This window comes from Polypterus senegalus, chromosome 12, assembly GCF_016835505.1.
Source record: "Polypterus senegalus isolate Bchr_013 chromosome 12, ASM1683550v1, whole genome shotgun sequence".
Taxonomy (NCBI): domain Eukaryota; kingdom Metazoa; phylum Chordata; class Cladistia; order Polypteriformes; family Polypteridae; genus Polypterus; species Polypterus senegalus.
The window spans coordinates 14,267,307-14,290,297 of NC_053165.1; the positions used below are offsets into that span (position 1 = coordinate 14,267,307).

Sequence of the window (22,991 nt, forward strand, 5' to 3'; positions counted from 1 at the left end):
ATATCCATCCATTGTCCAACCCGCTATATCCTAACTACAAGGTCACGGGGGTCTGCTGGAGCCAATCCCAGCCAACACAGGGTGCAAGGCAGGAAACAAACCCTGGACAGGGCGCCAGCCCACCGCAGGGCGAGCACACACATGGGACAATTTAGGATCGCCAATGCACCTAACCTGCATGTCTTTGGACTGTTGGAGGAAACCGGAGTACCCAAAGGAAACCCACGCAGACACGGGGAGAACATGCAAACTCCACGCAGGGAGGACCCGGGAAGTGAACCCGGGTCTCATAACTCCGAGGCAGCAGCTACCCACTGCGCCACCATGCCACTCGATAGAGATAGATATTCATTTTAGTATAGATAGATATTACTTTTTAGTATAGATAGATATATATTAACTTGTAGTGTAGTAGGCAGAATTAGATAGATATTAATTTGTAGTGTAGTAGGCAGGATTAGATAGTTAGATAGACAGTAAGTTTCAGTACAGTAGGCAGGATTAGATAGATAGATAGATAGATTTCAGTGTTTGATTTTTTAAATAAATTCACAAACCTTTTTGAAACAATGCTTTCACTTTGTAATTATGAGTTATTGAGGTAGACTGAGGAGTTAAACATGGCAAATATGTCTATTTAAAATGAAATCTGCAGCATTATAAAAGTGTGAAGATAGTGACGGTGTCTGCTTCCCATCCCACTGTACCGTTGTTGTTGTCCCTTCCTAAGAGGTTTTTTTGCCACACAGTTTGCACCTGCAGATTTTTGCTGCTCTTCGGGAGTGTCCATGTGTGTGGTGGTTTGCAGACATAACCTGCATCACACAAAAAAACCCTTGCAGATTTCTAGGCGAGCATACTGAAATGGCGTCAAAACGATTATTGATTGACAGGCAAAAAATGCCAATTTTATTCTTAAAAAAATTAAACCTGCTTCACAACAAAGCAAGGTTTCGTAAACTTTTTTTTTTTTTGTTACGGCCCAATCTTGCCCTTCTTGGGGTCTTTGAGACAGATCTAAAGACAATAGTCAGATTTTGGTGTGGGTTCCACTTTAAGGATCACGACAATCGACTTGCAGGTTTCTCCCTTAGAGGAGCACGGCAATCGACATAAAGGGTCCCCCTTTAAAAATCTCAGCCGATCGACCTAGTGACACCCCCTTGGGGAATTAAGACTATAGACCTAGCTGGGGAATGGGGGCCCTGGAGAATCCCGTCGATCGACATAACAGGGTAATATCGATTGCTTTATCAGCCCGGGGCGACCCATATAGCTTCACGCTTCACAAGCCATACGCCACTCATTCCCATTTAATACAACGTGACTCAGTGGCGCTATCCCAATAATTTAAGAAACTCTGCAATAAAGTGTGCAGAAAGTGAAGGGCTTTACACACTGTGTGAATCCAGTATATAGCATACTTGTCAGTGCGCGTCACAAAAAACAAACTCCGCACTGGACAGCAGGACCCGCCCATTTACACGGTTGCAGCCTGGCAGTCGCCGCTCAACCGGAGAACTGTGAGAGGTGAACCCGCGAGTAAGAGGAAATCATAAGACACCCTCACCGAAGGCACTCCAGACTGCACTGGGAATCGACCTGGGATTCGCGATACGAGTAAGCAGTTCTGTCCACATTTCATCTGTTTAAGCGACGTTTGCTGTCTCCTTAATACAAAAGAAGTGATCACAAAAACAAGATGAATGACGTGCCTCTCTCTCTTCCCTCTCTCTCTCTATCTCTCTCATTATCTGAACCTCTTCTCTCTCGGGTCTTCCTCGCTGGGATCGATCCCTCCCTTTGCACAAGGGGCGGCCACCAGGGTCGAGGCTTGTTGCTGACGTGAGATTGGAGGAGTATTTAATTCTTGAAAGCTTGAAAAAAAAAACCAAAAAACTAGTAAGTTAAAACTTGGTGTTTTGTTTGATTAGTTGGCTGTTACAAGACGAGGTGCACGGCAGGATTCCGAAGAGAGAAGAGACTACACGAAGGAGTGGACGAGGGTGCAAGCGGATTTCAGTTGTGCGGTGAGTACTCCCCTTTGTGACTCCTATTACGTGAAGCGTGACAGTTTATGCTTTCTTTTTGCACGTATTTATTATTGATTTGTTTTGATTAGTTTTGCAACTAAAAAGCCATGAGGTCTTATTGTGTTATTGGAGACGGCGATAAATGAATATGAACCATACAGCCGGCTTCGCACAGAGCACCTCTTCATGTTTTTAATGCAGTTCAAGTAGGGCATTTGATAGCTTTAGTAGCGTCAAATTATTATTATGATGATTATTATTTTTGTTTGCTATTGCTGAACTTAAGGGCACTTTATAACCACATTAACACATCTCACATAGCGCTTTCTGAAGTCTTTGACGCACGGAGACCCTCGTTTTTAGTGATAACGTGCAATTTCTTTATAAGCAACTTTCACGCGTATTTATTTCTGTCACATGTGCGAGCGGAGAAAAGTTCATGAAAGCAAAAATCCTACTGCTGGTTAAGACCCCAAATACAGTTTCTCTCGCATGGATCGCTGAGTATACGACCGCGAGGCACGCCGAACACACGGAGACGATCGGCAGCGACAGCTACACGAACAGCTGGACATCTTTTTTCTTTTTAATCTTCCTTCTGTATGAGCACAACAGGCGCACACGTTGGGACTTGATGACGAGGATGATGGTTATTAAAGGCAAAATTCATGGCAGGATCGGACAAGTGAAATAGACTGCTGTTGTTATGTTTAAAATGATGATTGTGTTAATGAGGGCTACAGCGGACGATCCAATGCCATTGGCAAGTTTGTGTGCCCTCTCGCCTGGCCAAGGCTGTGATCCTATCTTAACACAACACTGCAGAACAGGGGTCGGTTTCTCGTCACCCACTGATGAATGAGGCGAGTTTGCAAAATGGATGAACTGGAATGAAAACCCGAAATGCAGCACGTTGCTGTTCGGGCGCCACGCGACCCTCGAGAATAGCTGGCTGTGTCCGCACTTGCGGCTGACGTGTAGCGCTGCACGCTGATGATGATGCTGACATTCCCTCCATAGAAATCGATTTAGTCACATCGTGCGTGGGTACCTAAGAATCGTCGCGCGTTGAGCGTCAGTGAGGTTGTATGGATGTGTTGGGACCGACCATGCACGAGGACTAGTGATCTACCTGTTCATTTTGTTAGTTTTTCAGTTTACTTTTTATAGCTTGTGAGAAGGAACACATCATGGACACACACACAGACATTCAGTTTACATCTCGGTTCATTATACACCGTTCCCAAGGAAAAAGAAAACGACCCCCACGCGATCGCGTGTAAGGGGAGTCACATGTCACGTGCAGCCAGCAGCGCTTCTGCCATCTGGAGTTCTGCTTCTTCGGTCCCACGTGGGACACCTCGGAGAGCGCATGGACAAGCCTGTAGTCCTGTGCGGGTCGGAGAGGAGACCCCCGAAGAATAAAAGACGCGCAGGAATGACACCATCTCGGTTTGCTTGTGAAGTTCGGTCCCCTTTGGTTTCTGTGACGCTTTTAGGATAAGTCAGATCGGCCAATAACGTCTGGTAAGCTCATCACTTTCCTAGAAGTTATTAGTAACTCCTAAAAGGTCAAAAAGCCATTCACAGCCTTCCTACCTATCTATCTATCTATCTATCATATAGTGCCTTTCACATCTATCTATCGATCTATCTATTATATAGTGCCTTTTTATCTATTTATCTATTATAAAATGTATCTATCTATCTATCTATCTATCTATCTATCTATCTATCTATCTATCTATCTATCTATCTATCTATTATTATTATTATTATTATTATAGTGCCTTTCTTATCTATCTATCTATTATATAGTGCATTTTCTATCTATCTATCTATTATAAAAAGCCTTTTCTATTTATCTATTATAAAATGTATTTTCTATCTATCTATCTATCTATCTATCTATCTATCTATCTATCTATCTATCTATCTATCTATCTATCTATCTATCTATTATTATTATTATTATTATATTATAGTGCCTTTCTTATCTATCTATCTATTATATAGTGCATTTTCTATCTATCTATCTATTATAAAATGCCTTTTCCTATCTATCTATCTATTATAAAATGCCTTTCCTATCTATCTATCTATCTATCTATCTATCTATCTATCTATCTATCTATCTATCTATCTATCATATAGAGCCTTCCTATCTATCTGCCCATCTATCTATTATTATTATATTGTGCCTTTCATATCTGTCTATCTATCATATAGTGCCTTTCGTGTATTGGTCTCTGTGGTTCTGTTAATATTAGACTTGAATATCCAGAGCGGAATATAAGAGAAGCCCCTTTAGGTTCATTTATGTCAGATCTTTCTGCCTTTCTACTTTCATGTAAACTGAAGTTTGGTGAGAGGGTCAGAAGCTGGCTATCAAGTTAAGTTCAGATTCGTATTCCACAATTTTCAAAATTCAGAGCAGCTGATTTTAGCCCGATGTCTGTTTGTTTTTGTTTTGTGTCTGTCAAAAAGTAAAATTAATATTCACATGTTCAATTGCTTCTTAAAAGTTACAATTTTCATTGAAAGATGGTGCATTTTTTGTGTTGTGTAAAGGTCCTGAATGACTACATGCCAGCAAAGATAGAGCGTTTGATAAGGAGCTGTTTTTGAGATGTCTGCCCCGAATGCTGAGACCTGTGTACAACAAAATTTTCCAAAACAATTGACATTTTCTTCACACAAGGTGCATTGTGTTTTCCTTGTCAGCTGTTTTTGGTCCAGTTTGGCCCAGTACTTATCTCCATATTCTTCAAAAGTTGCTGCCGTAGAACTGGTTTCATTTAACTGGGATTTATTTTCAGTTTGCTCTGTTTATTCATAAGACCAGGCCTACTGATATGCAAAGGTTTTGCGCAAGTAGTTTACCAGATCCATAATTTGTTAAATTTTTTTTTTTTAATTTGCACGCTAGAAGGCACGTGTTTACATTTACATTTATTTGCTTAGCAGATGCTTTTATCCAAAGCAGTTTATAATGGAGGTTGACATAACTGAAGAACATCTATCTGGGGACTGTATGGGGACAAGAGTAATAGGACACCAAGAGCTCAAAACAAAATACAAGAGAGTTATAAAGCCGAACAGCCAATATCCGTTAGACAGAAATCCACTAAACGAGAGGGTCTTCAAATGGAGGGAGTTTCGAATGGAGGTGGGCAGCTCATTCCACCAGCCAAGTGAATTTCAGTGTGAAGATGGGTGACGGATTGTTTGCCCATGTGGGATGAAGAGAAAGAAATGAACAGGAACAAAGACACGCATGCTCCTCGACACACACACATAGATACACACCCGAGACACACACACACACTCTGACACAAACACACACACACAGATCCGAAAATATAACGGTCATGCTGTAAGCGCCTGCCGATGATGGGTGATACAAGGAACATTATAAATGCGCAGGGCACAGGATTACTTGACCACTAACCTGGGCACGACCCTGCCTGACTGCTGTGTCTGTGTATAGGAGAGTGGCAGATCCCGCTACAATAAATAACCGTGCTGTTCCTGTGTCAAGCTGAATAAAGCTGGTGTTGCTCGAAGTACTGAGACTCGGCTTTGTGTTTTGGGGTGCAAGACAGAGACACACACGTGGTCACCATGCTATAATAAACAGTATACACTCACACGGATTTTACTATATGAGTGAGGCACACCGACTGAGCCCCGAGAATGGGAGACGATTACCCACAATCCCGCAGCGAGAGAAGAACCATCAGCTCAGTTGTGATCACGTGACGTGGCAGACAAAGCGTATACGGACCACTCATATTGCAAGACCTCGTTCGTTTATCAAGTCAAAATGTATTAAAAAATTTAGCTTAGTCTTGCAAAACACTCGCAAACCAAGTTACTCGCAATCCAAGGTTCCACTGGTATATAAAGTTAAAAAAAGGTCGCTGTAAACTCCACAAATCTAAGCGCGTCATTGCAAGCAACTCTTTCAACTTGGCAGTGATAAGCTTGTAGAGATATGAAAAAAAAAAAAATGTCAATACATCATCAAGTTTTGTGGGAAAGGTGCTGCATATGGTAAGAAAGTCTGGGCTCACCTGCTTGGTCTGCTGCTGCCACCACCACCACCAGGAGAAGCAGTTTCAGGTGATGTGTATGGCTGTGTGAGCCCAGTGAGCAACAAAGAGGGGCCGCTGTACCCGACAGGGTGCCACCTGGAGAAATGTGAAGCCCAAAGGTGCTATGATAGATAGATAGATAGATAGATACTTTATTAATCCCAAGGGGAAATTCACATACTCCAGCAGCATACTGATAAAAAACAATAAATTAAAGAGTGATAAAAATGCAGTTATAACAGACAATAACTTTGTATAATGTTAACGTTTACACCCCCGGGTGGAATTGAAGAGTCGCATAGTGTGGGGTCTCCTCAGTCTGTCAGTGGAGCAGGATGGTGACAGCAGTCTGTCGCTGAACCTGCTCCTCTGTCTGGAGATGATCCTGTTCAGTGGATGCAGTGGATTCTCCATGATTGACAGGAGCCTGCTCAGCGCCCGTCGCTCTGCCACGGATGTCAGACTGTCCAGCTCCGTGCCTACAAAAGAGCCTGCCTTCCTCACCAGTTTGTCCAGACGTGAGGTGTCCTTCTTCTTTATGCTGCCTCCCCAGCACACCACCGCGTAGAAGAGGGCGCTCGCCACAACCGTCTGGTAGAACATCTGCAGCATCTTATTGCAGATGTTGAAGGACGCCAACCTTCTAAGTAAGTATAGTCGGCTCTGTCCTCTCTTACACAGAACATCAGTATTGGCAGTCCAGTCCAATTTATCATCCAGCTGCACTCCCAGGTATTTATAGGTCTGCACCCTCTGCACAGTCACCTCTGATGATCACGGGGTCCATGAGGGGCCTTGTCCTCCTAAAATCCACCACCAGCTAGAGATGTTCTTCCCTATGGAGGGCTTCTATCTAAAGGCGCTGTACGTAAACACAAAGTTGCATGATAAGACTCCACCATTAACGCCCACACCATTCTGCACCTGACACGCGCCCCCGCATTTCAAATTAGGAAACAGTTGTTTGACATGGCGTCTATAAAATACTTTGTGATGGTGTTTACTACAGACACGCACTACGTGTCGATGTTAATGTTCTTCTTATGGCTGGACGTGCTACAGACCTCTGGGGTTTTGTGATTTGCACGCGCTTCGCTTTTCACAATTTGCATACTTATCTCCACTGTTGGACTTGTGAATGTTTAGGAATACTTCCACCCAAAAAAGATTTTATTTTTATGAGAGCCGCACCCTGTGTAGAGTGTAGTGATGGCTGAGAAAACTAGGGCTTCCCAGATCGATTGATCTGTCGGCCATCTAAATTGGACGATTTTCACAAAAAAAAAAAAAGAATCAATTGGTAAACTGACCAATCCTAAAAATGGATCTATTCAGCCCCTGCTTTTCCAAGCTTTATGGTAATTTAGTTACAGTACTTCTTTACGGGACGTATTACGGTAGTTAGTTGAGCCAGCGCTTAGAGAGTGTCGACCTCCTCGAGAGGTTTGCTTACCTCGGCAATGACATTCATGTCTCTTGTGATTCGTCCTATGAAGTTAGTAGACGGATTGGGAGAGCATGGGGGTCCATGAGGTCGCTGGAAAGGGGTGTGTGGTGCTCCAGATATCTCTACAAAAGGTCAAAGGTCTAAATCTTTAGAGTCCTGGTGCTCCCTTTCTTATCTTATCTTATGCTATCTAGTGACCTGAGTGAAGACTGGACTCCTTCAGTACTGTGACTCTATGGAGGATCCTTGGGTGCTGCTGGTTTGAGTTTGTGTTGCTCATGGAGTCCCAAATGAGGCACATGACCTGCATTGTGAGGGAGCGTCAGTTATGGCACTACGGCCATGGGGCACGATTCCCAGAGGGTAATCATTGTTGAGGAGCCGAGCGGCTGGACCAGGCCAAGGGGATGCCCGCGTAACACCTGGAAGCGACAGATAGATGGGTGGGACTGGATCACGTGTCTGCCTTTTTGTTGCCAACCAGGGTCCCAAGGTGTTTCATCACGTGGCGGGTGGGCAACGCGCCGTACCAGTGCATGCTCCCCAAACTGACCTGACCTGCTCCTTTACATGAGCTATTACGGTAGTTTGCAGCAAACTTTCTGCAGCGTAAACAAAGAGCAGCGGGTGGACTGGAATATTAACCTTTATTTTAAAGAAAGCCGAGTAATAAACTGAGATAAAGGAATCGGAGGAGTCGGCCTGTGCAATTTGACAAATGGCAAGAAAAGCCTCAGACCTTTTTATTTGAGATAGGCAGACAGCTAGAACTTTATTTAATTTGTCCTTTAATTAAGAGCTTGTTTTATCTGCAGCAGCTTATGTTTTGAATTGGAAAAAGAAGAACGTTTGCTTAACAGCGAAATGTATCTTTAACTTGTAAGTCTTTTCAGCCTGTTAGTCTTGTGTCTTCTTGATCAACAACTTATGAACATGTGATACATCTGTGGCTTTTTAACAATCTGTGCTGTGTTTGTTATTTGTTGCAGTGTGTCAGGCAGTGTAAGGTCTGGTAAGAAGCAAGTAGAACATAATTAAAATGGTAATCCGTATTTATAACTACACCTCAAGAATTATGAAGCCCTAGCTGATACACTAAACAAAAGGAAAACACCTGAATAAAATACAGTAAATGTATACCTTAAGGGCAAAGAAGCTGTAGTGCAATTAATGATTAAAAATGATGAGAATTTGCGCAGGTATATTTACATTTGAGCCGTGTTTAACTGCTATTATCAGTGAATTGATTGTGTGAGAGCATATATTTATATATTGTGGACAGCAGGGGGCACACCAGCTCCCCAAATATCCGACACACAGGCTCAGACACAAATTAAAAGAAAAAAGAGTCTTTATTGTGGGAAACTCATCCCCAGGTAAGCATTTCCCACCACCAAAGCACAGTACAGCAATACTAAATTACTCTGCAACTCTTTGTCTTCTCTTTCTCCCTCGTCGCTGCCTCCTCTGCTCCCCCCCAGTAAGCCTTGTCCACCTCCTCACGACTCATCTCACCCGGATGAGACCGGGTGGCTCCTTTTATTTGGGAGTACTTCTGGTGTCAGATGACTACAGCCTGCTAGCACTTCCTTTGAGGTGTGCACCTTTCTTATAGCTCCCTCTGGTGGCACCTACATACCCCTACAGGGTGTTTTCCAAAAATACATGTCCCAAGGTGCCTTGCAAAAGTATGAATGGGAGCTCTGCCAGAGGGAAACTGCGTACTTGCCTACTGGTGGAATAAACAGCCCCCAGAGAGAGTCCTTCCCTGTCTTTCCACTGTATCCTGGCCAGGAAAAGTACTGAAAACACATATAGCTGGGACTCCTGCCCATCCACCTGGGATGCTCTTTCATTCACTAGGAACCTCCCCCTCTCCTGGTCAGGATGGATATCCATCCTGTTTGGCTCTTACTATATACTATATATATATATATATATATATATATATATATATATGTATATATATATATATATGTTACATAATTTACTGTCAAATAATGCAAAGAGTATGTGACATGTGTTTTGCCCTTATTTGGGCATACACACTTCACTGCACCCCTCGTGGGGATCGAGCCCAAATAAGGGTGAAACACGTGTCACATACTCTTTGCATTATTTGACAGTAACCTATGTAACATTCTATGATCTGCTTCTCGCAACTGAGAGGGCCCGTGGCAGATGTTTGCCGACTGGCAGACCAACCCATACAATCAGATCAGTACTCAGACTATGAATGCAATGAATACAGTATATATATATATATATATATATATATATATATATATATATATATAGTGACAGTAGGGGTCGCTGTTGACCCGCAGACAACACATTTAGACACCAGGTAAAATAACCAGAAATGATTTTAATTTTCCAATAATGTGCACCAAGCACTTCCACCTCCACAATACACAATAAATCAATAATGATAATAATCAATAATAAATCCTCCTCTCCACCCAGTAGCTCCGTTACACTTCCTCCCTACTCCGGCTCAGCTTGCTGGGTCTCAATCAGTCCTTTAAATAGTCCTTGACCTGGACTCAAGGACTAGTGTTCCTTCTCTGGGTCAAACGCCACCTCCTCCTTCCTCAAGTAGCCCAGAAGTACTGCAGGCTTCTGTCTTCGTGCCTCCGAAGTACATCCGGGTCATAATGACAGTAGGAGTCCCCAGGTTCCTTGTGAGCTCTCCCTAGCAGCACCCACGGCACCCAACAGGGCTGAAAAACTGGACTCCATGTCCCATGATGCCCTAAGGGAATCCGGGGGAACCATTTCCGTCCAGGGGAGCTGCCATCTAGCGTCCCGGGGGATGTAGTGCCCTGAAAAGGCTGCTCTTCCTCCTTCTTTCTGTTGTGTGACATCCCGGCCAGACTGAAACATCGGCCGTCCCTCACAATATATATACATACATATATATATATATATACATACATATATATATATATATACATACATATATATATATATATATATATATATATATATATATATATATATATATATATATATATATATATATATATATATACGCGTGTACCACGCAGACATTTTTTCACGAAAATTAGCATTAGAAAATCAGGTGCATGTCATACACGAGGAAATGTAATTCAGTAATATTTACTTCTTCTGCTTGGGCTCGCTTGCTTACGCACTCACGCTCTCTCTCTCGCTCTCTCTCTCGCTTGCGCACTCTCTCTCTCTCTAAATGCTTCCTATACAATCAAAATGCGCGTTGTACACAGGCAAAATGATTTTTGCGCTTTTCTTTGTAAAAATTAGGGTGTGTGTCGTACAAGAGGGCACGTGGTACATGAGTAAATATGATATCTATCTATCTATCTATCTATATATATATATATATATATATATATATATATATTGTGGAGCCGACCCGGACACAGACAGGCGGACATGTTGTTCTTCAGCACCCCACGTATTTTATTTACAATATTTACAAATTACACAGGTCACACAGACCCCAGTCAATGGTCACTCAGACCTAGTCACGTGCACAAAACCCCAAAACAAAGTCCTGGCCACTCAAATGCCTTTCTTCGGGCCGCCTCCACTCTCCTTTCTTGCCTCGTCCTCCTTCCACCCGACTCCAGCCTCGAATGAAGGGAGACGGCCCCTGTTATACATGACCTGGATGAGCTACAGGTGCTTCCGACACTCCCCCGTTGGCCACGCCCCAGCGTGGCAGAAGTGCCGGCTGTTCTCCCGGCAGCTCTCCGGGTGTCGTCCAAAGTCTTCCCCCCAGCACTTCCTGGTGTGGCGGAAGTGCTGAGGCAACAGGTCCCCAAGGCATTGGGGCGCCTCCTGGCGGTGACCACGGGCCCCTACAGGGTAGGGCTTCCATGCCCTCAACACGTGGCCCCCAGAGCAACCAGGAAGGCGGCCCCCACGTGATCCAGGGTGGGCTTTGACCCTCTTCCGGTCCTTCATGGCGTCCCGGCCGGGTCGTTGCCCCTGGCATCCCTGACAATATATATCAATATATATATATATATATATTATATATATATATATATATATATATACACATATAGGGTGGTCCAGATCTAATTATGCAATTATGCATAGAAAATCACCCAAGGAAATCCCGGAACATCGAGAAGTGTGCGAACTGTCGACATGAAGAATCTCCTTCGTGCCGAACTGGAATCGTCCGCATAAATCAAAGTCATCCAGACAATCTGGATCTGCATAATTAGATCTGGACCACCCTGTACATACAGTACATACATACAAAGGCACACACATATACATACTGTATGTCTGTATGTATATTTGTATTTTAGCGGAAATGTGTGAAAAGCAGCTATTGTATAGAATGCCTAGGAAATCTACAGAATGCATGACATTTTTAAGCAAAGCATGAAATGTCTGTTACTTTAATATGCTATATACTTTCCCTTGGCATTGTATACAATACCTAGGCATTATACAGAATGACAAATACTACTTATGCAAAGTATGAAAAGTGAGTCATGAAAAGACATATATGAAAATGAATAAATGAAATGCCAAATAAAGTGCAGGACTTTCTTTCTGAAAGAACAACACGCCATGATTCTTGCCTGGCTCCTCCATTTACTAACGTCTCCTGTGCAAATTATAACTTGCGTGTTTTCATTACTGTTTCATTGCCGAAGACAGACGTGCAAATGGCAGAAGTACTCTAAGCTGTGTGGGTGTCCGGCCACACACTGTTTTGTATGAAATTGCACATTGAATTTTGTTTCCTGTGCACTCAGCTGATAAACTAATATTAACTACTGACCACAGAGCTTTTGAACTGAAGACCCGCCTTCTCCTCCTCCTCCTTCATTCATTGGTCACGAGTCCTGCCCAGTAACAGCCTTTTAATTGGCTAGTATTACACTTCATGTGACATCGATAAAAAGTGTGGAGTGAGAGCAGAGCCGCTCAGTCCGACAGGCGTCTGAGGTGGGCAGCATCACCTGAGGGGCGCCTCTGTAACATCAATACTAGCCACTCAAAACCTACTCAGCTCCTGCTTCCCCTTTGCGGAGTTGGACGAAGTCTGCAAACATTTTCGTGATTTCACCAAAACTCTGCAGGGTTCACTCATCTCTAGACGTGACGTGTGGATTACACAACACAAGTCGTGTGACATTTTTTCATGGTTGTTTTTTGAAATCGTTTGCTGCTGTCCAGTGTTGCTCAACATTGTCATGATGATCTGGACGTTGTGTGTGTGTGTGTTTTTAATTTTTATTCATTTATTTTTTTACAAACTTGGAGGTATCATTTGGGTTTAGCGGTCAAAGAATTGAATGTTCTAGTGTGTTTTTTGACGTTCTCAAAGGTGCTAATTTGGAAAAATGTCTCCCCAAGGCACTGCTTTGTTGATAGTACTGGCGCAGTTGTCGCTTACTGTTTTTTGTGGCCAGACCTTTATTAGGGAAGACATGCAGGCGTGTGTGACGCGTGACGTAATTACCACAACAGTATAAAGGCCAGCGTCACACACTCCTTTACTCTCCGAGTTTGGGATTCATTCAACACTTCAAACTGCGGTCTCGTCTCGTCTCGTCTGAACTGTTTTGTGTTCTGCGGCCTGTGGTCTGGTTTAGGCTGCGCCAAATATTCTGGCTACTTGTCTCGATTTATGATTTTTGTCTCACATCCTGGCTGTTTATTTCTCTTACATTCCATCTCCCGATTCCATCCTACTGGAAACTGCTGCCATGTGGGACTTGTTTCTCTCCGTTCTGAACATAAGAATGAAATGTTTTCTCAGCCATCACTACGCACCACAAGGGGTAAGTAACATTTCTGGATGGAGTGTTCCTCATAGCAGTCTCATGCCCGCTTGATACAGATTGGGGCTGCAGCGGGTGGGGCCTATCCTGGCAGTAATTGGCAAAAAGGCAGGAATTGAACCACACAAGCTCACAGAGTGCTGGCTCAGAAACGCCAATTACTCTAATCTGGGTACTTCGAAGGAAGCCGAAGTAGATGGTGGATGGCGACTTGGAGATTCCATTCAGAGAACTGCTCTAAGCACTGTGCCCCTGTGCCATCCCTCTGTTAAACACAAAATCCATCCATCCATTATCCAACCCACTATGTCCTAACTACAGGGTCACGGGGGTCTGTTGGTGCCAATCCGGCCAACATAGGGCGCAAGGCAGGAAACAAACCCCGGGCAGGGTGCCAGCCCACCGCAGGGCACACACACAAAATATTGTTTAAAAAAAAAACAAAACAAAGAAAGAGTGACGTTTTGAGGAGGGAAAGCATGCTGAGCCCCCCCACTAATACACAGAAGAACATTGAGCATTTCTGAAATGTAGCTGATCTTAATGTCAGGGTGGTAAAAATAGACTGGCATGGTGTGTGGTGACTAGCAAGCTCGTCAGCGTCCTATAAAGCAAGTGACCTTATTGGTGGGTCCTTCACATGCTTACAGGGGTCGAGAGTATTATTTCCATTAGCAGCCCTCTTCATTTCTGTCCTCCCCCTTCTTGTTCTCCCCGTGGTCATGTGTGTCACAATACATGTGATCAAAGTTAAACCGCCTACATGACCGAGCTGTCCTAGGTATATAAACATGTGCCCTGGGCACAGCAGCGTCGTGGTTTATTCATCTTAGTTGTTATTAATAGCACCCTTTATGTTCCTGTGGTTGCTAGGAGACGTGTGTTTATATTCTGAGAGTGTGACCCTCTGGCAGGTCACTGGTGGCACCCTCGGGCTCATCACTTTTTGGGATGATTACTGAAGTCGTTTCTGTAATGTTAAGCATGAGGGGGCAGGAGTAGTGGCCGCCTGGTGTCCCCCCAGTCACGGGCCAATTGAAGTGACGTCCACAAAAGACCTAATTGAAGAAGATGCCAGCAGCCCATTCCCGTCCATGAGTGCCTGCCCTAGCTCTCTGTGCCCGTGTGAGTGAGTGTGTGTGTGTGTTGGCGAGGTTTTCAATGAGCAGCCACCTTTTCCTGATGTGGTCATTTTTAAAAGTGATTGATCGTGGCATATGCTGGTGGCTACTGTCACTCTTTTCTTTATGGTGAATCACATCCTAGTCATCCACTGCTTTGCTTTGTAAGCTCTGCTCTTTTTCCTTTGAAGTTCACTATTTCATAAGATTTTTTCTTTATTATTTTCAAGAAATGTTTGACAAAAGTATACACTTCCAAAGATGCTGTGTGAAATATTACTTGATAATAGCTGAAGTACCCTGTTGTCCACCTTAATTAAAGGGTAGATGTCTGCATGTCCCTGCGGTGGGCTGGCACCCTGCCCCGGGTTTGTTTCCTGCCTTGCGCCCTGTGTTGGCTGGGATTGGCTCCAGCAGATCCCCGTGACCCTGTAGTTAGGATATATCGGGGTTGGATAATGGATGGATGGATGTCTGCATGTCCGTCCAGTTGCTGTGTCGAATCACATTCCAACAAATGACGCATCACAGACTTTAACAGAGCTGTTATGAATCTCATACCTAATGGCATATAACAGAGACATATGCGTTGTATTGCATTTGTCATTCCAACAGGTGAAGTGTCACCAACATTAACAGAGCTGTTTATGAGTCCCATACACATGAACAGAGACATCTGCATTTCATGGTGCACTGCTAACGGTAACCGTGAGGTGCACATTGATTCTTTAGATGTTAACCCCTCTTACATGCGTATCACAGTTAATCAACCTTAATAACAGCACAAGTGTCTGTGTGTCTGTCTCTGTGCCACCCAGTTTCTATACCTCTCTCATTCCAAAAGATGGCACATCACAAACATTTTTAGTAATACAATGCACTGCATTTTTCATTCCAACAGATGGAGCATCAAACACATTAACACTGATTTTGTGAATGCCATACCAAATGTCGTATAACAGAGACATCTGCATTTCATGTTGCACTGCAGACATTAACAGTGAGGCGTATGTTGATTACCTGCATTTCAACCCATTGTAGATGGGGTAGCACAGCTAGTCCACCTTAATAAAAGGATAAGTGTCTGTGTGTCCGTCCACTTGGCTGTGTCTGTATCATTCCAAAAGATGGTGCACGACAAACATTTTTAGCAATAAAACAAATGGTGTATCAAACAATCACACTGATTTTATGAATCCCTCACCAAATGGCATGTATCAGACATATGCTTTGCCTGATGCACTGCAAACATTAATTGTTGAGGTCTGCATCAATTATTTAGATCTCAAACCGTCTTAGACAGGCACCACAGGTAGTCCACCTTAATAAAAGGACAAATGTCTGTGTGTCTCTGTGTCCGTCTGGTTGCTATGCCTCTCTCATTCTGAAAGATGGTGCATCACAAACATTTTTAATAATGAAATGCACTGCATTTGTCATTCCAACAGATGGTGCATCACAAACATTTTTAATAATGAAATGCACTGCATTTGTCATTCCAACAGATGGTGCATCACAAACATTTTTAGTAATAAAATGCACTGCGTTTGTCATTTCAACAGATGGTGCATCACAAACATTTTTAGTAATGAAATGCACTGCGTTTGTCATTCCAACAGATGGTGCATGACAAATGTTTTTAGTAATAAAATGCATTGGACTTGTCATTCCAACAGAGGTCAGGGTTCTCAGACCTAGGGGTCTCTCTCAGAGCTCATAAGAAACTGGACAAAAGAGAGGAGACCATTCAGTCGAATTGTTGCCCGTTTGCTTTGCTTCCCCATATTCCTCCAGATTCTTCTCCATGTGTCTGTTCCCGAGTTTGCGTAAAGAAGACCCTCCCGGCTTCAGTCCTAAATGCACTTCCCCTTAATGAAAGACGCGAGAGTGCGGCTGTGCACTGAACTCCACCGTGTGTCGCTTGATTCCTTGCCATTCCCAGCTACTCTTGCGTGTTTGTGTCATCTTTGGACCACAGCACCAAAAAAACCTGCCTCCTAACAGTTGGTGCTCTGCTACAATTGGCAGGATGCAATTACAATGTGGGAGACTGCTGCTGCCCATCATGACCATGGCAGTGCCAGCGGCAGCTTGTGGCTTGAGTGGGAGTTGGTGATGAGATGGCAATAGGACCAGAGACAATGGGCTGCACTTTTTTGAGATCAAGCTTTACAGAGTTTTGTGGAACGTTATGTCTGGTCGATGGTGTTCTCCTGAGCCATCACGATAATATGAAATTAAGATGTATTCATTTTTTTTTTTAATCTTATGGTGTACATTCTTCATCCCATTTTCTGAAACCACTTTTCCCTGGTGAGTGTCACGGTGGCAGCAGGCCAGGCAAGTCAGCCCAGACATCCCTGTCCACAGCTACTCATTCCAGCTTTTCCGTGAGGAATTCCCAAGCCAGCCAAGAGATGTAATCCCTCCAGTGTGTCCTTGGTCTGCTGCAGGGTCTCCAACCAGTGGGACGCGCCCAGAGCAGCTCTAGGGGGAAACCACCTCTTGGTCCGCAGGAGCAGCGACTCTACTCTGAGGGTCTTCTGAATCGCTGAGCCGAGTGTCTGCCCAGCCACCTTTCAAAGAAACCTCATTTGTGCTGCTTGAACTTGCCATCTCATTTTTTCGGTCTTTCTGTCTTTACCCCCTACTCAGGACCACAGGTGAGGACAAGGATGTACTGTAGATCGACCACTAAACTTCCTCTGCACATAGGAAGCACTTCTAGATCAAGATAAAGTCCCAGAAAATAGGATTCACAAGCCCCAGCAGCTCTCCTTGGTGGCACCCATGGAACCCAGTGGGGCTGCCCCAAGGGACTACATTTCCCAGCATACACTGCTGGTGTCCGACTGGGGACCGAGGCACTGGGACACTGCCATCTAGTGTATCGGTGGAAAATGTAGTCTTGATTAAGTAGGATTCACAAACCCCAGCAGCTCCCTCTGGTGGCGCCCATGGAACCCAGTGGGGCTGCCCCAATGGACTACATTTCCCAGCATACCCTGCTGGTGTCCGCTAAGGAACTGAGGCACTGGGACACTGCCATCTAGTGTGTTGGTGGAGAATGTAGTCTTGATTAAGTAGGACTCACAAAACCCAGCAGCTCCACCTGGTGGCACCCATGGAACCCAGTGGGGCTGCCCGAATGGACTACATTTCCCAGCATACACTGCTGGTGTCCAACTGGGGACCGAGGCACTGGGACACTGCCATCTAGTGTGTCGGTGGAGAATGTACTCTTGATATATGGTGTCTATCCCGGGGTCTCCATTATATCCCCACTCCCACCAGGATGCCAACATATGCATGCTGTCCATCACAAGGGGTACTAAATTATAGTTCTGGAGGTCCGCATTCTGACCAGTTTTGTATTTAGAAGCCTGGCTTAGCAGATAATGAAACTTGGCATTTAATTCTATGGTGTGTTTGTGCTTTTGTCCTTCCAACATAAAAATTGTACATTTTTTGTTTTTGCAGGACTTTATCCAAATGTTTTGTGCTCCTTCTCTGTCATTTATTTCAAAACGTTGTACTAACACGGACGCTTCATGATGCCTGTGCACAGGTTAAAATGGAGGCACACTGGCTGCCGGTTCCTTTGTCATTTGCATCTCATTATTAACTGATGGATGGTTAAGAAAACAGGTGATAAATCAAACCGAAATGCAGCAATTTAAAACTAAAATAAGCCATTAAGGGTAGGGGATCGTAACAAGCATGTTAACTAAAACAAGGCCCACAAACACATATTGCTGTATTAGTAAATAAACGGGTCCTAATTAAGAAATGGGTTAAAGCGAAAACCTGCAGCCACTGCGGACCTCCAGTACAATAACTGAGTACCCCTAACTGTTAGGAAGAGCTGTGCATGGGGGAAGAGGAGCTCAGCAGTGACCCGCAGTCAAAATCACATTCGTTCCTCCTTCTAATTTTTGAGGGGATCGCGAACTGAAGCTCCTGACCTGCACCTGCATGATTGGTTACATCACACTGCTGCCACCTGATTGGCCGATCAGATAATTGACATACAGGTGTGCAGGAGCTCCTAGTCAGTCGTGTGCTCAGTGTTTGTGTGTAGCTCATGAAAAAGAAAAACTAAAAGTAGACAATGTGAGAAGTTAAAAAGACAGAAACTCAACTGAAAGTAAAATGACAGTTAATGATAGTATGGGGGTTAAAACCAATTAAAAAAAACTGAGCTACAGTAACCGTAGGCGCTGTTGCTTTAGTTCATGTCTAAAGGCAGTCTGACTGTTATTAATATTAGAAGTGTCTAAATCTGAAGCCAGGAGTAAAATTTATTTTTAAATCTAATTTTAAACCCCAAGGCGGTGTGCACATTGTAAAGGGCAGACAGACTCTGGCCGCATGTTTTAGGACCAGAGGCAGCGTCACTGCTAATCCCGGCCCACAGTCCTAGCCTGTCCTGATCAAGACTTCAGCAGAAGATCCGACCCATGTATCCCCCAGTAAAGGAGGTGAGCACAGATTTTAAATTTTAATTTACCCCAAGTGGTGTCTTTGGATGTACAGTTGTGGCCAAAAGTTTTGAGAAGGACACAAATATTAATTTTCAAGTTTGCTGCCTCAGTTTTTACGATGGCAATTTGCATCGACTCCAGAATGTAATAAAGAGTGAGCAGATGAATTGCAATGAATCGCAGAGTCCCTCTTTGCCATGAAAATGAACTTCATCCCAAAAAAGCCATGTCAGGCCTGCCACAAAAGGACCTGCTGACGTCACTTCAGTGGTCCTCTCGTTAACACGGGTGAGAGTGTCGACGAGGACAAGGCTGGAGATCACTCTGTCACGCCGATTGACTTAGAAAAGAGAAGTCTAGCTGTTGTGAAGAAGGTTTAAGGGCGCCCAAAAAGTCCAGCAAGTGCCAGGAAGATCTCCTAAATTTGATTCAGCTGCCTGCGGGCACCACCAGTGCAGAGTTTGTTCAGGAATGGCAGCAGGCAGGTGTGAGTGAGGTGAAGACTTTTGGAGGAAGGTCTGGTGGGTGTCAAGAAGGGCAGCAAAGAAGCCAAGAGTAACATCAGGGACAGACTGATATTCTGGGATTGGACTGCTGGAGTCAAGTCATTTTCTCTAATGAATCCCCTTTCAGATTGTTTGGGGCATCCGGAAAAAAGAAAAGGTGAGTGGCGCGACCATTAGTCTTGTGTCAGGCCAACAGTAAAGCATCCTGAGACCATTCATGTCATGTGGGGTTGCTTCTCAGCCAAGGCAGTGGGCTCACTCACACTGTCATGAATAAAGAATGGGACCAAAACATCCTCCGAGAGCAACTTCTTCCAATCATCCAAGAACAGTTTGGTGACCCACAATGAACAATCCAGCATGATGGAGCACCGGGCCATAAGGCAAAAGTGATGACTAAGCGGCTCGGGAAACAAAACATCGAAATTTTCCAAGGCCAGGAAACTCCCCAGACCTTTAATCCCATTGAGAACTTGTGGTCAGTCCTCAAGAGGCGGGTGGACAAACAAAAACCCACCAATTCTGACAAACTCCAATCATTGATTATACAAGAATGGGCTGCCATCAGTCAGGATTTGGCCCAGAAGTTGATTGCAAGCCTGCCGGGGTGAATTGCAGAGGTCTTGAAAAAGAAAGAAGGGCCAACACTGCAAATATGGACTCTGCGCCTAAACATCACGTCATTGTCAATAAAAGCCTTTGAAACTTCTGAAATGCTTGTAATTCTACTTCAGTATACCAGAGAAATATTGGACAAAAAGACCTTAAAACACTGAAGCAGCAAACTTTGTGTAAACCAATACTTGGGTCATTCTCAGAATGTTGGCCCACGACTGTAGCTTGTAATAAACTGGAACTGCTGCAGCAGAGGAGAGCCCTCAGCCAGGCCTGCCTTCCCACATACCATGACATACCGTGACATGCTTGTCCTTATACAGCTTGCCCACAGAGCACTTTTGGTCAGGATTGGTGCCAGACATGAGGACAGGTGCACTGGTATATGACACCCCCCTGGGGGGTGAAGGCAGAGCAGCTGAAACCTATGCTCTCGGTGACAAGGCGCAGAATGGACAAAGGCTGCTTAGCAGTGACACCGAGTTGAGGTCACCAGGAATGCCTGCTGCAGTGTGGCCCCCAGCGGCTGCTTCTTGGTGTCATCTTCATACTCATTAGTTAACATCGAGACAGGAGTACAAAGCTGTCATGGATATAAATGGCTAACGTTGTTTTTAGGATCCCATTGCTTTAAGACACCACAAGAAGGCTGCAGGACTGGGAGTTCCCTGAGTAGGGTGGGAGATTTTGAGGGGCCAGAACTTGAGGACATTAGCATGAACATTATGAATGCAAAAAGTATAATGGGGATCTCAAAGAGTGGCCATCCTACCAGATGTAAAAGAAGCCCGGATACAGACAGACACTTGAGGCAGCCAGATGTCCAAACACACGCTTTTATTCTTCTTTTTCTGTACAGCACACACTGTCCAACAATCACCAACAAACAACTCACCGCTCAGTCCTTTTTCTTATCTCTTTTCTTCTGCCGCCTCCACTCATCTCTTTCGATCTCTGTCCTCTTACACCCGACTCTCGCTCCTTGTATTGAGTGAGGCGTCCCCTTTTATAATGCACCCAGATGTGCTCCAGGTGCTCCCTGATGACCTTCTTGCAGCACTTCCTGGTGTACCTGCTTCCTGGTCCGGCAGCACTTCTTGGTGTGGAAGAAGTGCTGCAGTCCAAGGCTCCATAGTCCTTCGGGTGCCCCCTGGCGGTGGCAATGGATCCCCACAGGGTTGATCCTTCCAGCTCCGTGGCTTCCACGTCATCCAGGATGGCCGCCCTCTTGTGACCTGGGTAAGGAATTACAGATTGTCGACGAGGACAAGGCTGGAGATCACTCTATCACGCTGGTTGACTTTGAATAGAGATGTCCAGCTGTTGTGAAGAAGGCTTCAGGGCGCCCAAAAAAGTCTCCTAAATTTGATTCAGCTGCCTGCGGGCACCACCAGTGCAGAGTTTGCTCAGGAAAGGTGTGAGTGAGGTGAAGACTTTTGGAGGATGGTCTGGTGGGTTGTCAAGAAGGCCAGCAAAGAAGCCAAGAAAAACATCAGGGACAGACTGATATTCTGGCATTGGACTGCTGGGGTAAAGTCATTTTCTCTGATGAATCCCCTTTCAGATTGTTTGGGGTATCCGAAAAAAAGAAAAGGTGAACGGCGCGACCATTAGTCTTGTGTCAGGCCAACAGTAAAGCATCCTGAGACCATTCATGTCACGTGGGGTTGCTTCTCAGCCAAGGCAGTAGGCTCACTCACACTGTCATGAATAAAGAATGGGACCAAAACATCCTCCGAGAGCAACTTCTCCCAACCATCCAAAAACAGTTTGGTGACCCACAGTGAACAATCCAGCATGATGGAGCACCGGGCCATAAGGCAAAAGTGATGACTAAGCGGCTCGGGGAACAAACCATCAAACTTTTCCATAGCCAGGAAACTTCCCAGACCTTTAATCCCAGGCTCCATAGTCCTTTGGGTGCCCCCTGCCAGTGGCCACGGATCCCCACAGGGTTGATCCTTCCATCTCCGTGGCTTCCATGTCATTCAGGATGGCCGCCCTCTTGTGACCTGGGTAAAGAATTGCCCCTCTCCCGGTCCCCTGCTTCTCCAGGCCTCCCCGTGGGGCAAGGTCCCCAGCCATCCATCACACAGGGCACAGAGTGTTGGTAGTTACCAAAGCTGGGTGAAGCGCCAGTCCATTGCTGATGTGCCACCGCTAGGAGACAGACAAGTGTTCAGTTTATTTAATCTGATTTGTAATGTTATTAAGTTGCTTTGTTTTCGGATTATTTAGATAGGACGCAGCTTGTAAGTGTATAAACCGTAAGACCGAGTCCATAACTGTATTATTAAGCTCGTAAGTGAATAGCGGCATTACTTTTGAATCGTGTGTATTGACCCAGGAGTTTAGCAAGGCCAGGCCAGGCAGAGACATCAAGCTGACGTTGGCGGTGACGGGAGAAGCTGCAGGGGCCGACTCCATAGATGAGACAGAGAAGATGGGCTTACAAAGGCTTAGCACAGGGGTGTCCAGCTCCGATCCTGGAGGGCCGCAGGCTTTCATTCTGACCCCTTTCTTAATTAGTGAACACTCTCCTGCTGCTAATTCACTTCTTTTGCATTATCTGTAATTGACTTGCTATTTAAGACGCAGACCCCTAGCAGTCAAACAATAATGAGATACTAAATGAGCCGACACATCACTAGCTGACCTCTGTCCATCATACAATATCTGAAAATAAAGAAAGGTGAAGGTCTCAGTAATGTTGATCTGCTCAGATCCATGAAACATGTGGATGGTTCTCTTAGGAAAAAGAAAATGAACCGTTTTGGAAAATGTCCGCTCTGGCAGAAGCCATGCAGGTAAATAGCGGGTTTAATTAACCACAAGATTCGTCTTCTAATTAAGAAACTGGTTGGAGAGAAATGGGTTGGAGTTAGCCGGTCAT

General features: G+C 44.7%; 1 protein-coding gene across 4 annotated transcripts in view; it reads left to right on the top strand.

Annotated features, from left to right (window-relative positions):
• The first annotated feature begins 1,487 nt into the window (after nucleotides 1–1,487).
• Nucleotides 1,488–22,991, top strand: part of LOC120539908 (sodium-coupled neutral amino acid transporter 3-like) — a 117,320-nt gene continuing 95,816 nt past the window's right edge. The window contains exons 1-3 of one of the 4 annotated variants that reach the window (XM_039770236.1): nucleotides 1,499–1,620; nucleotides 1,813–1,845; nucleotides 1,935–2,030. The gene's annotated coding sequence lies outside the window, so the exon portion shown is untranslated. Of the gene's footprint in view, nucleotides 1,621–1,812; nucleotides 2,031–3,427; nucleotides 3,561–22,991 lie in introns of those variants that run through there. The other 3 variants (XM_039770237.1, XM_039770235.1, XM_039770238.1) reach the window with 3 other exon arrangements.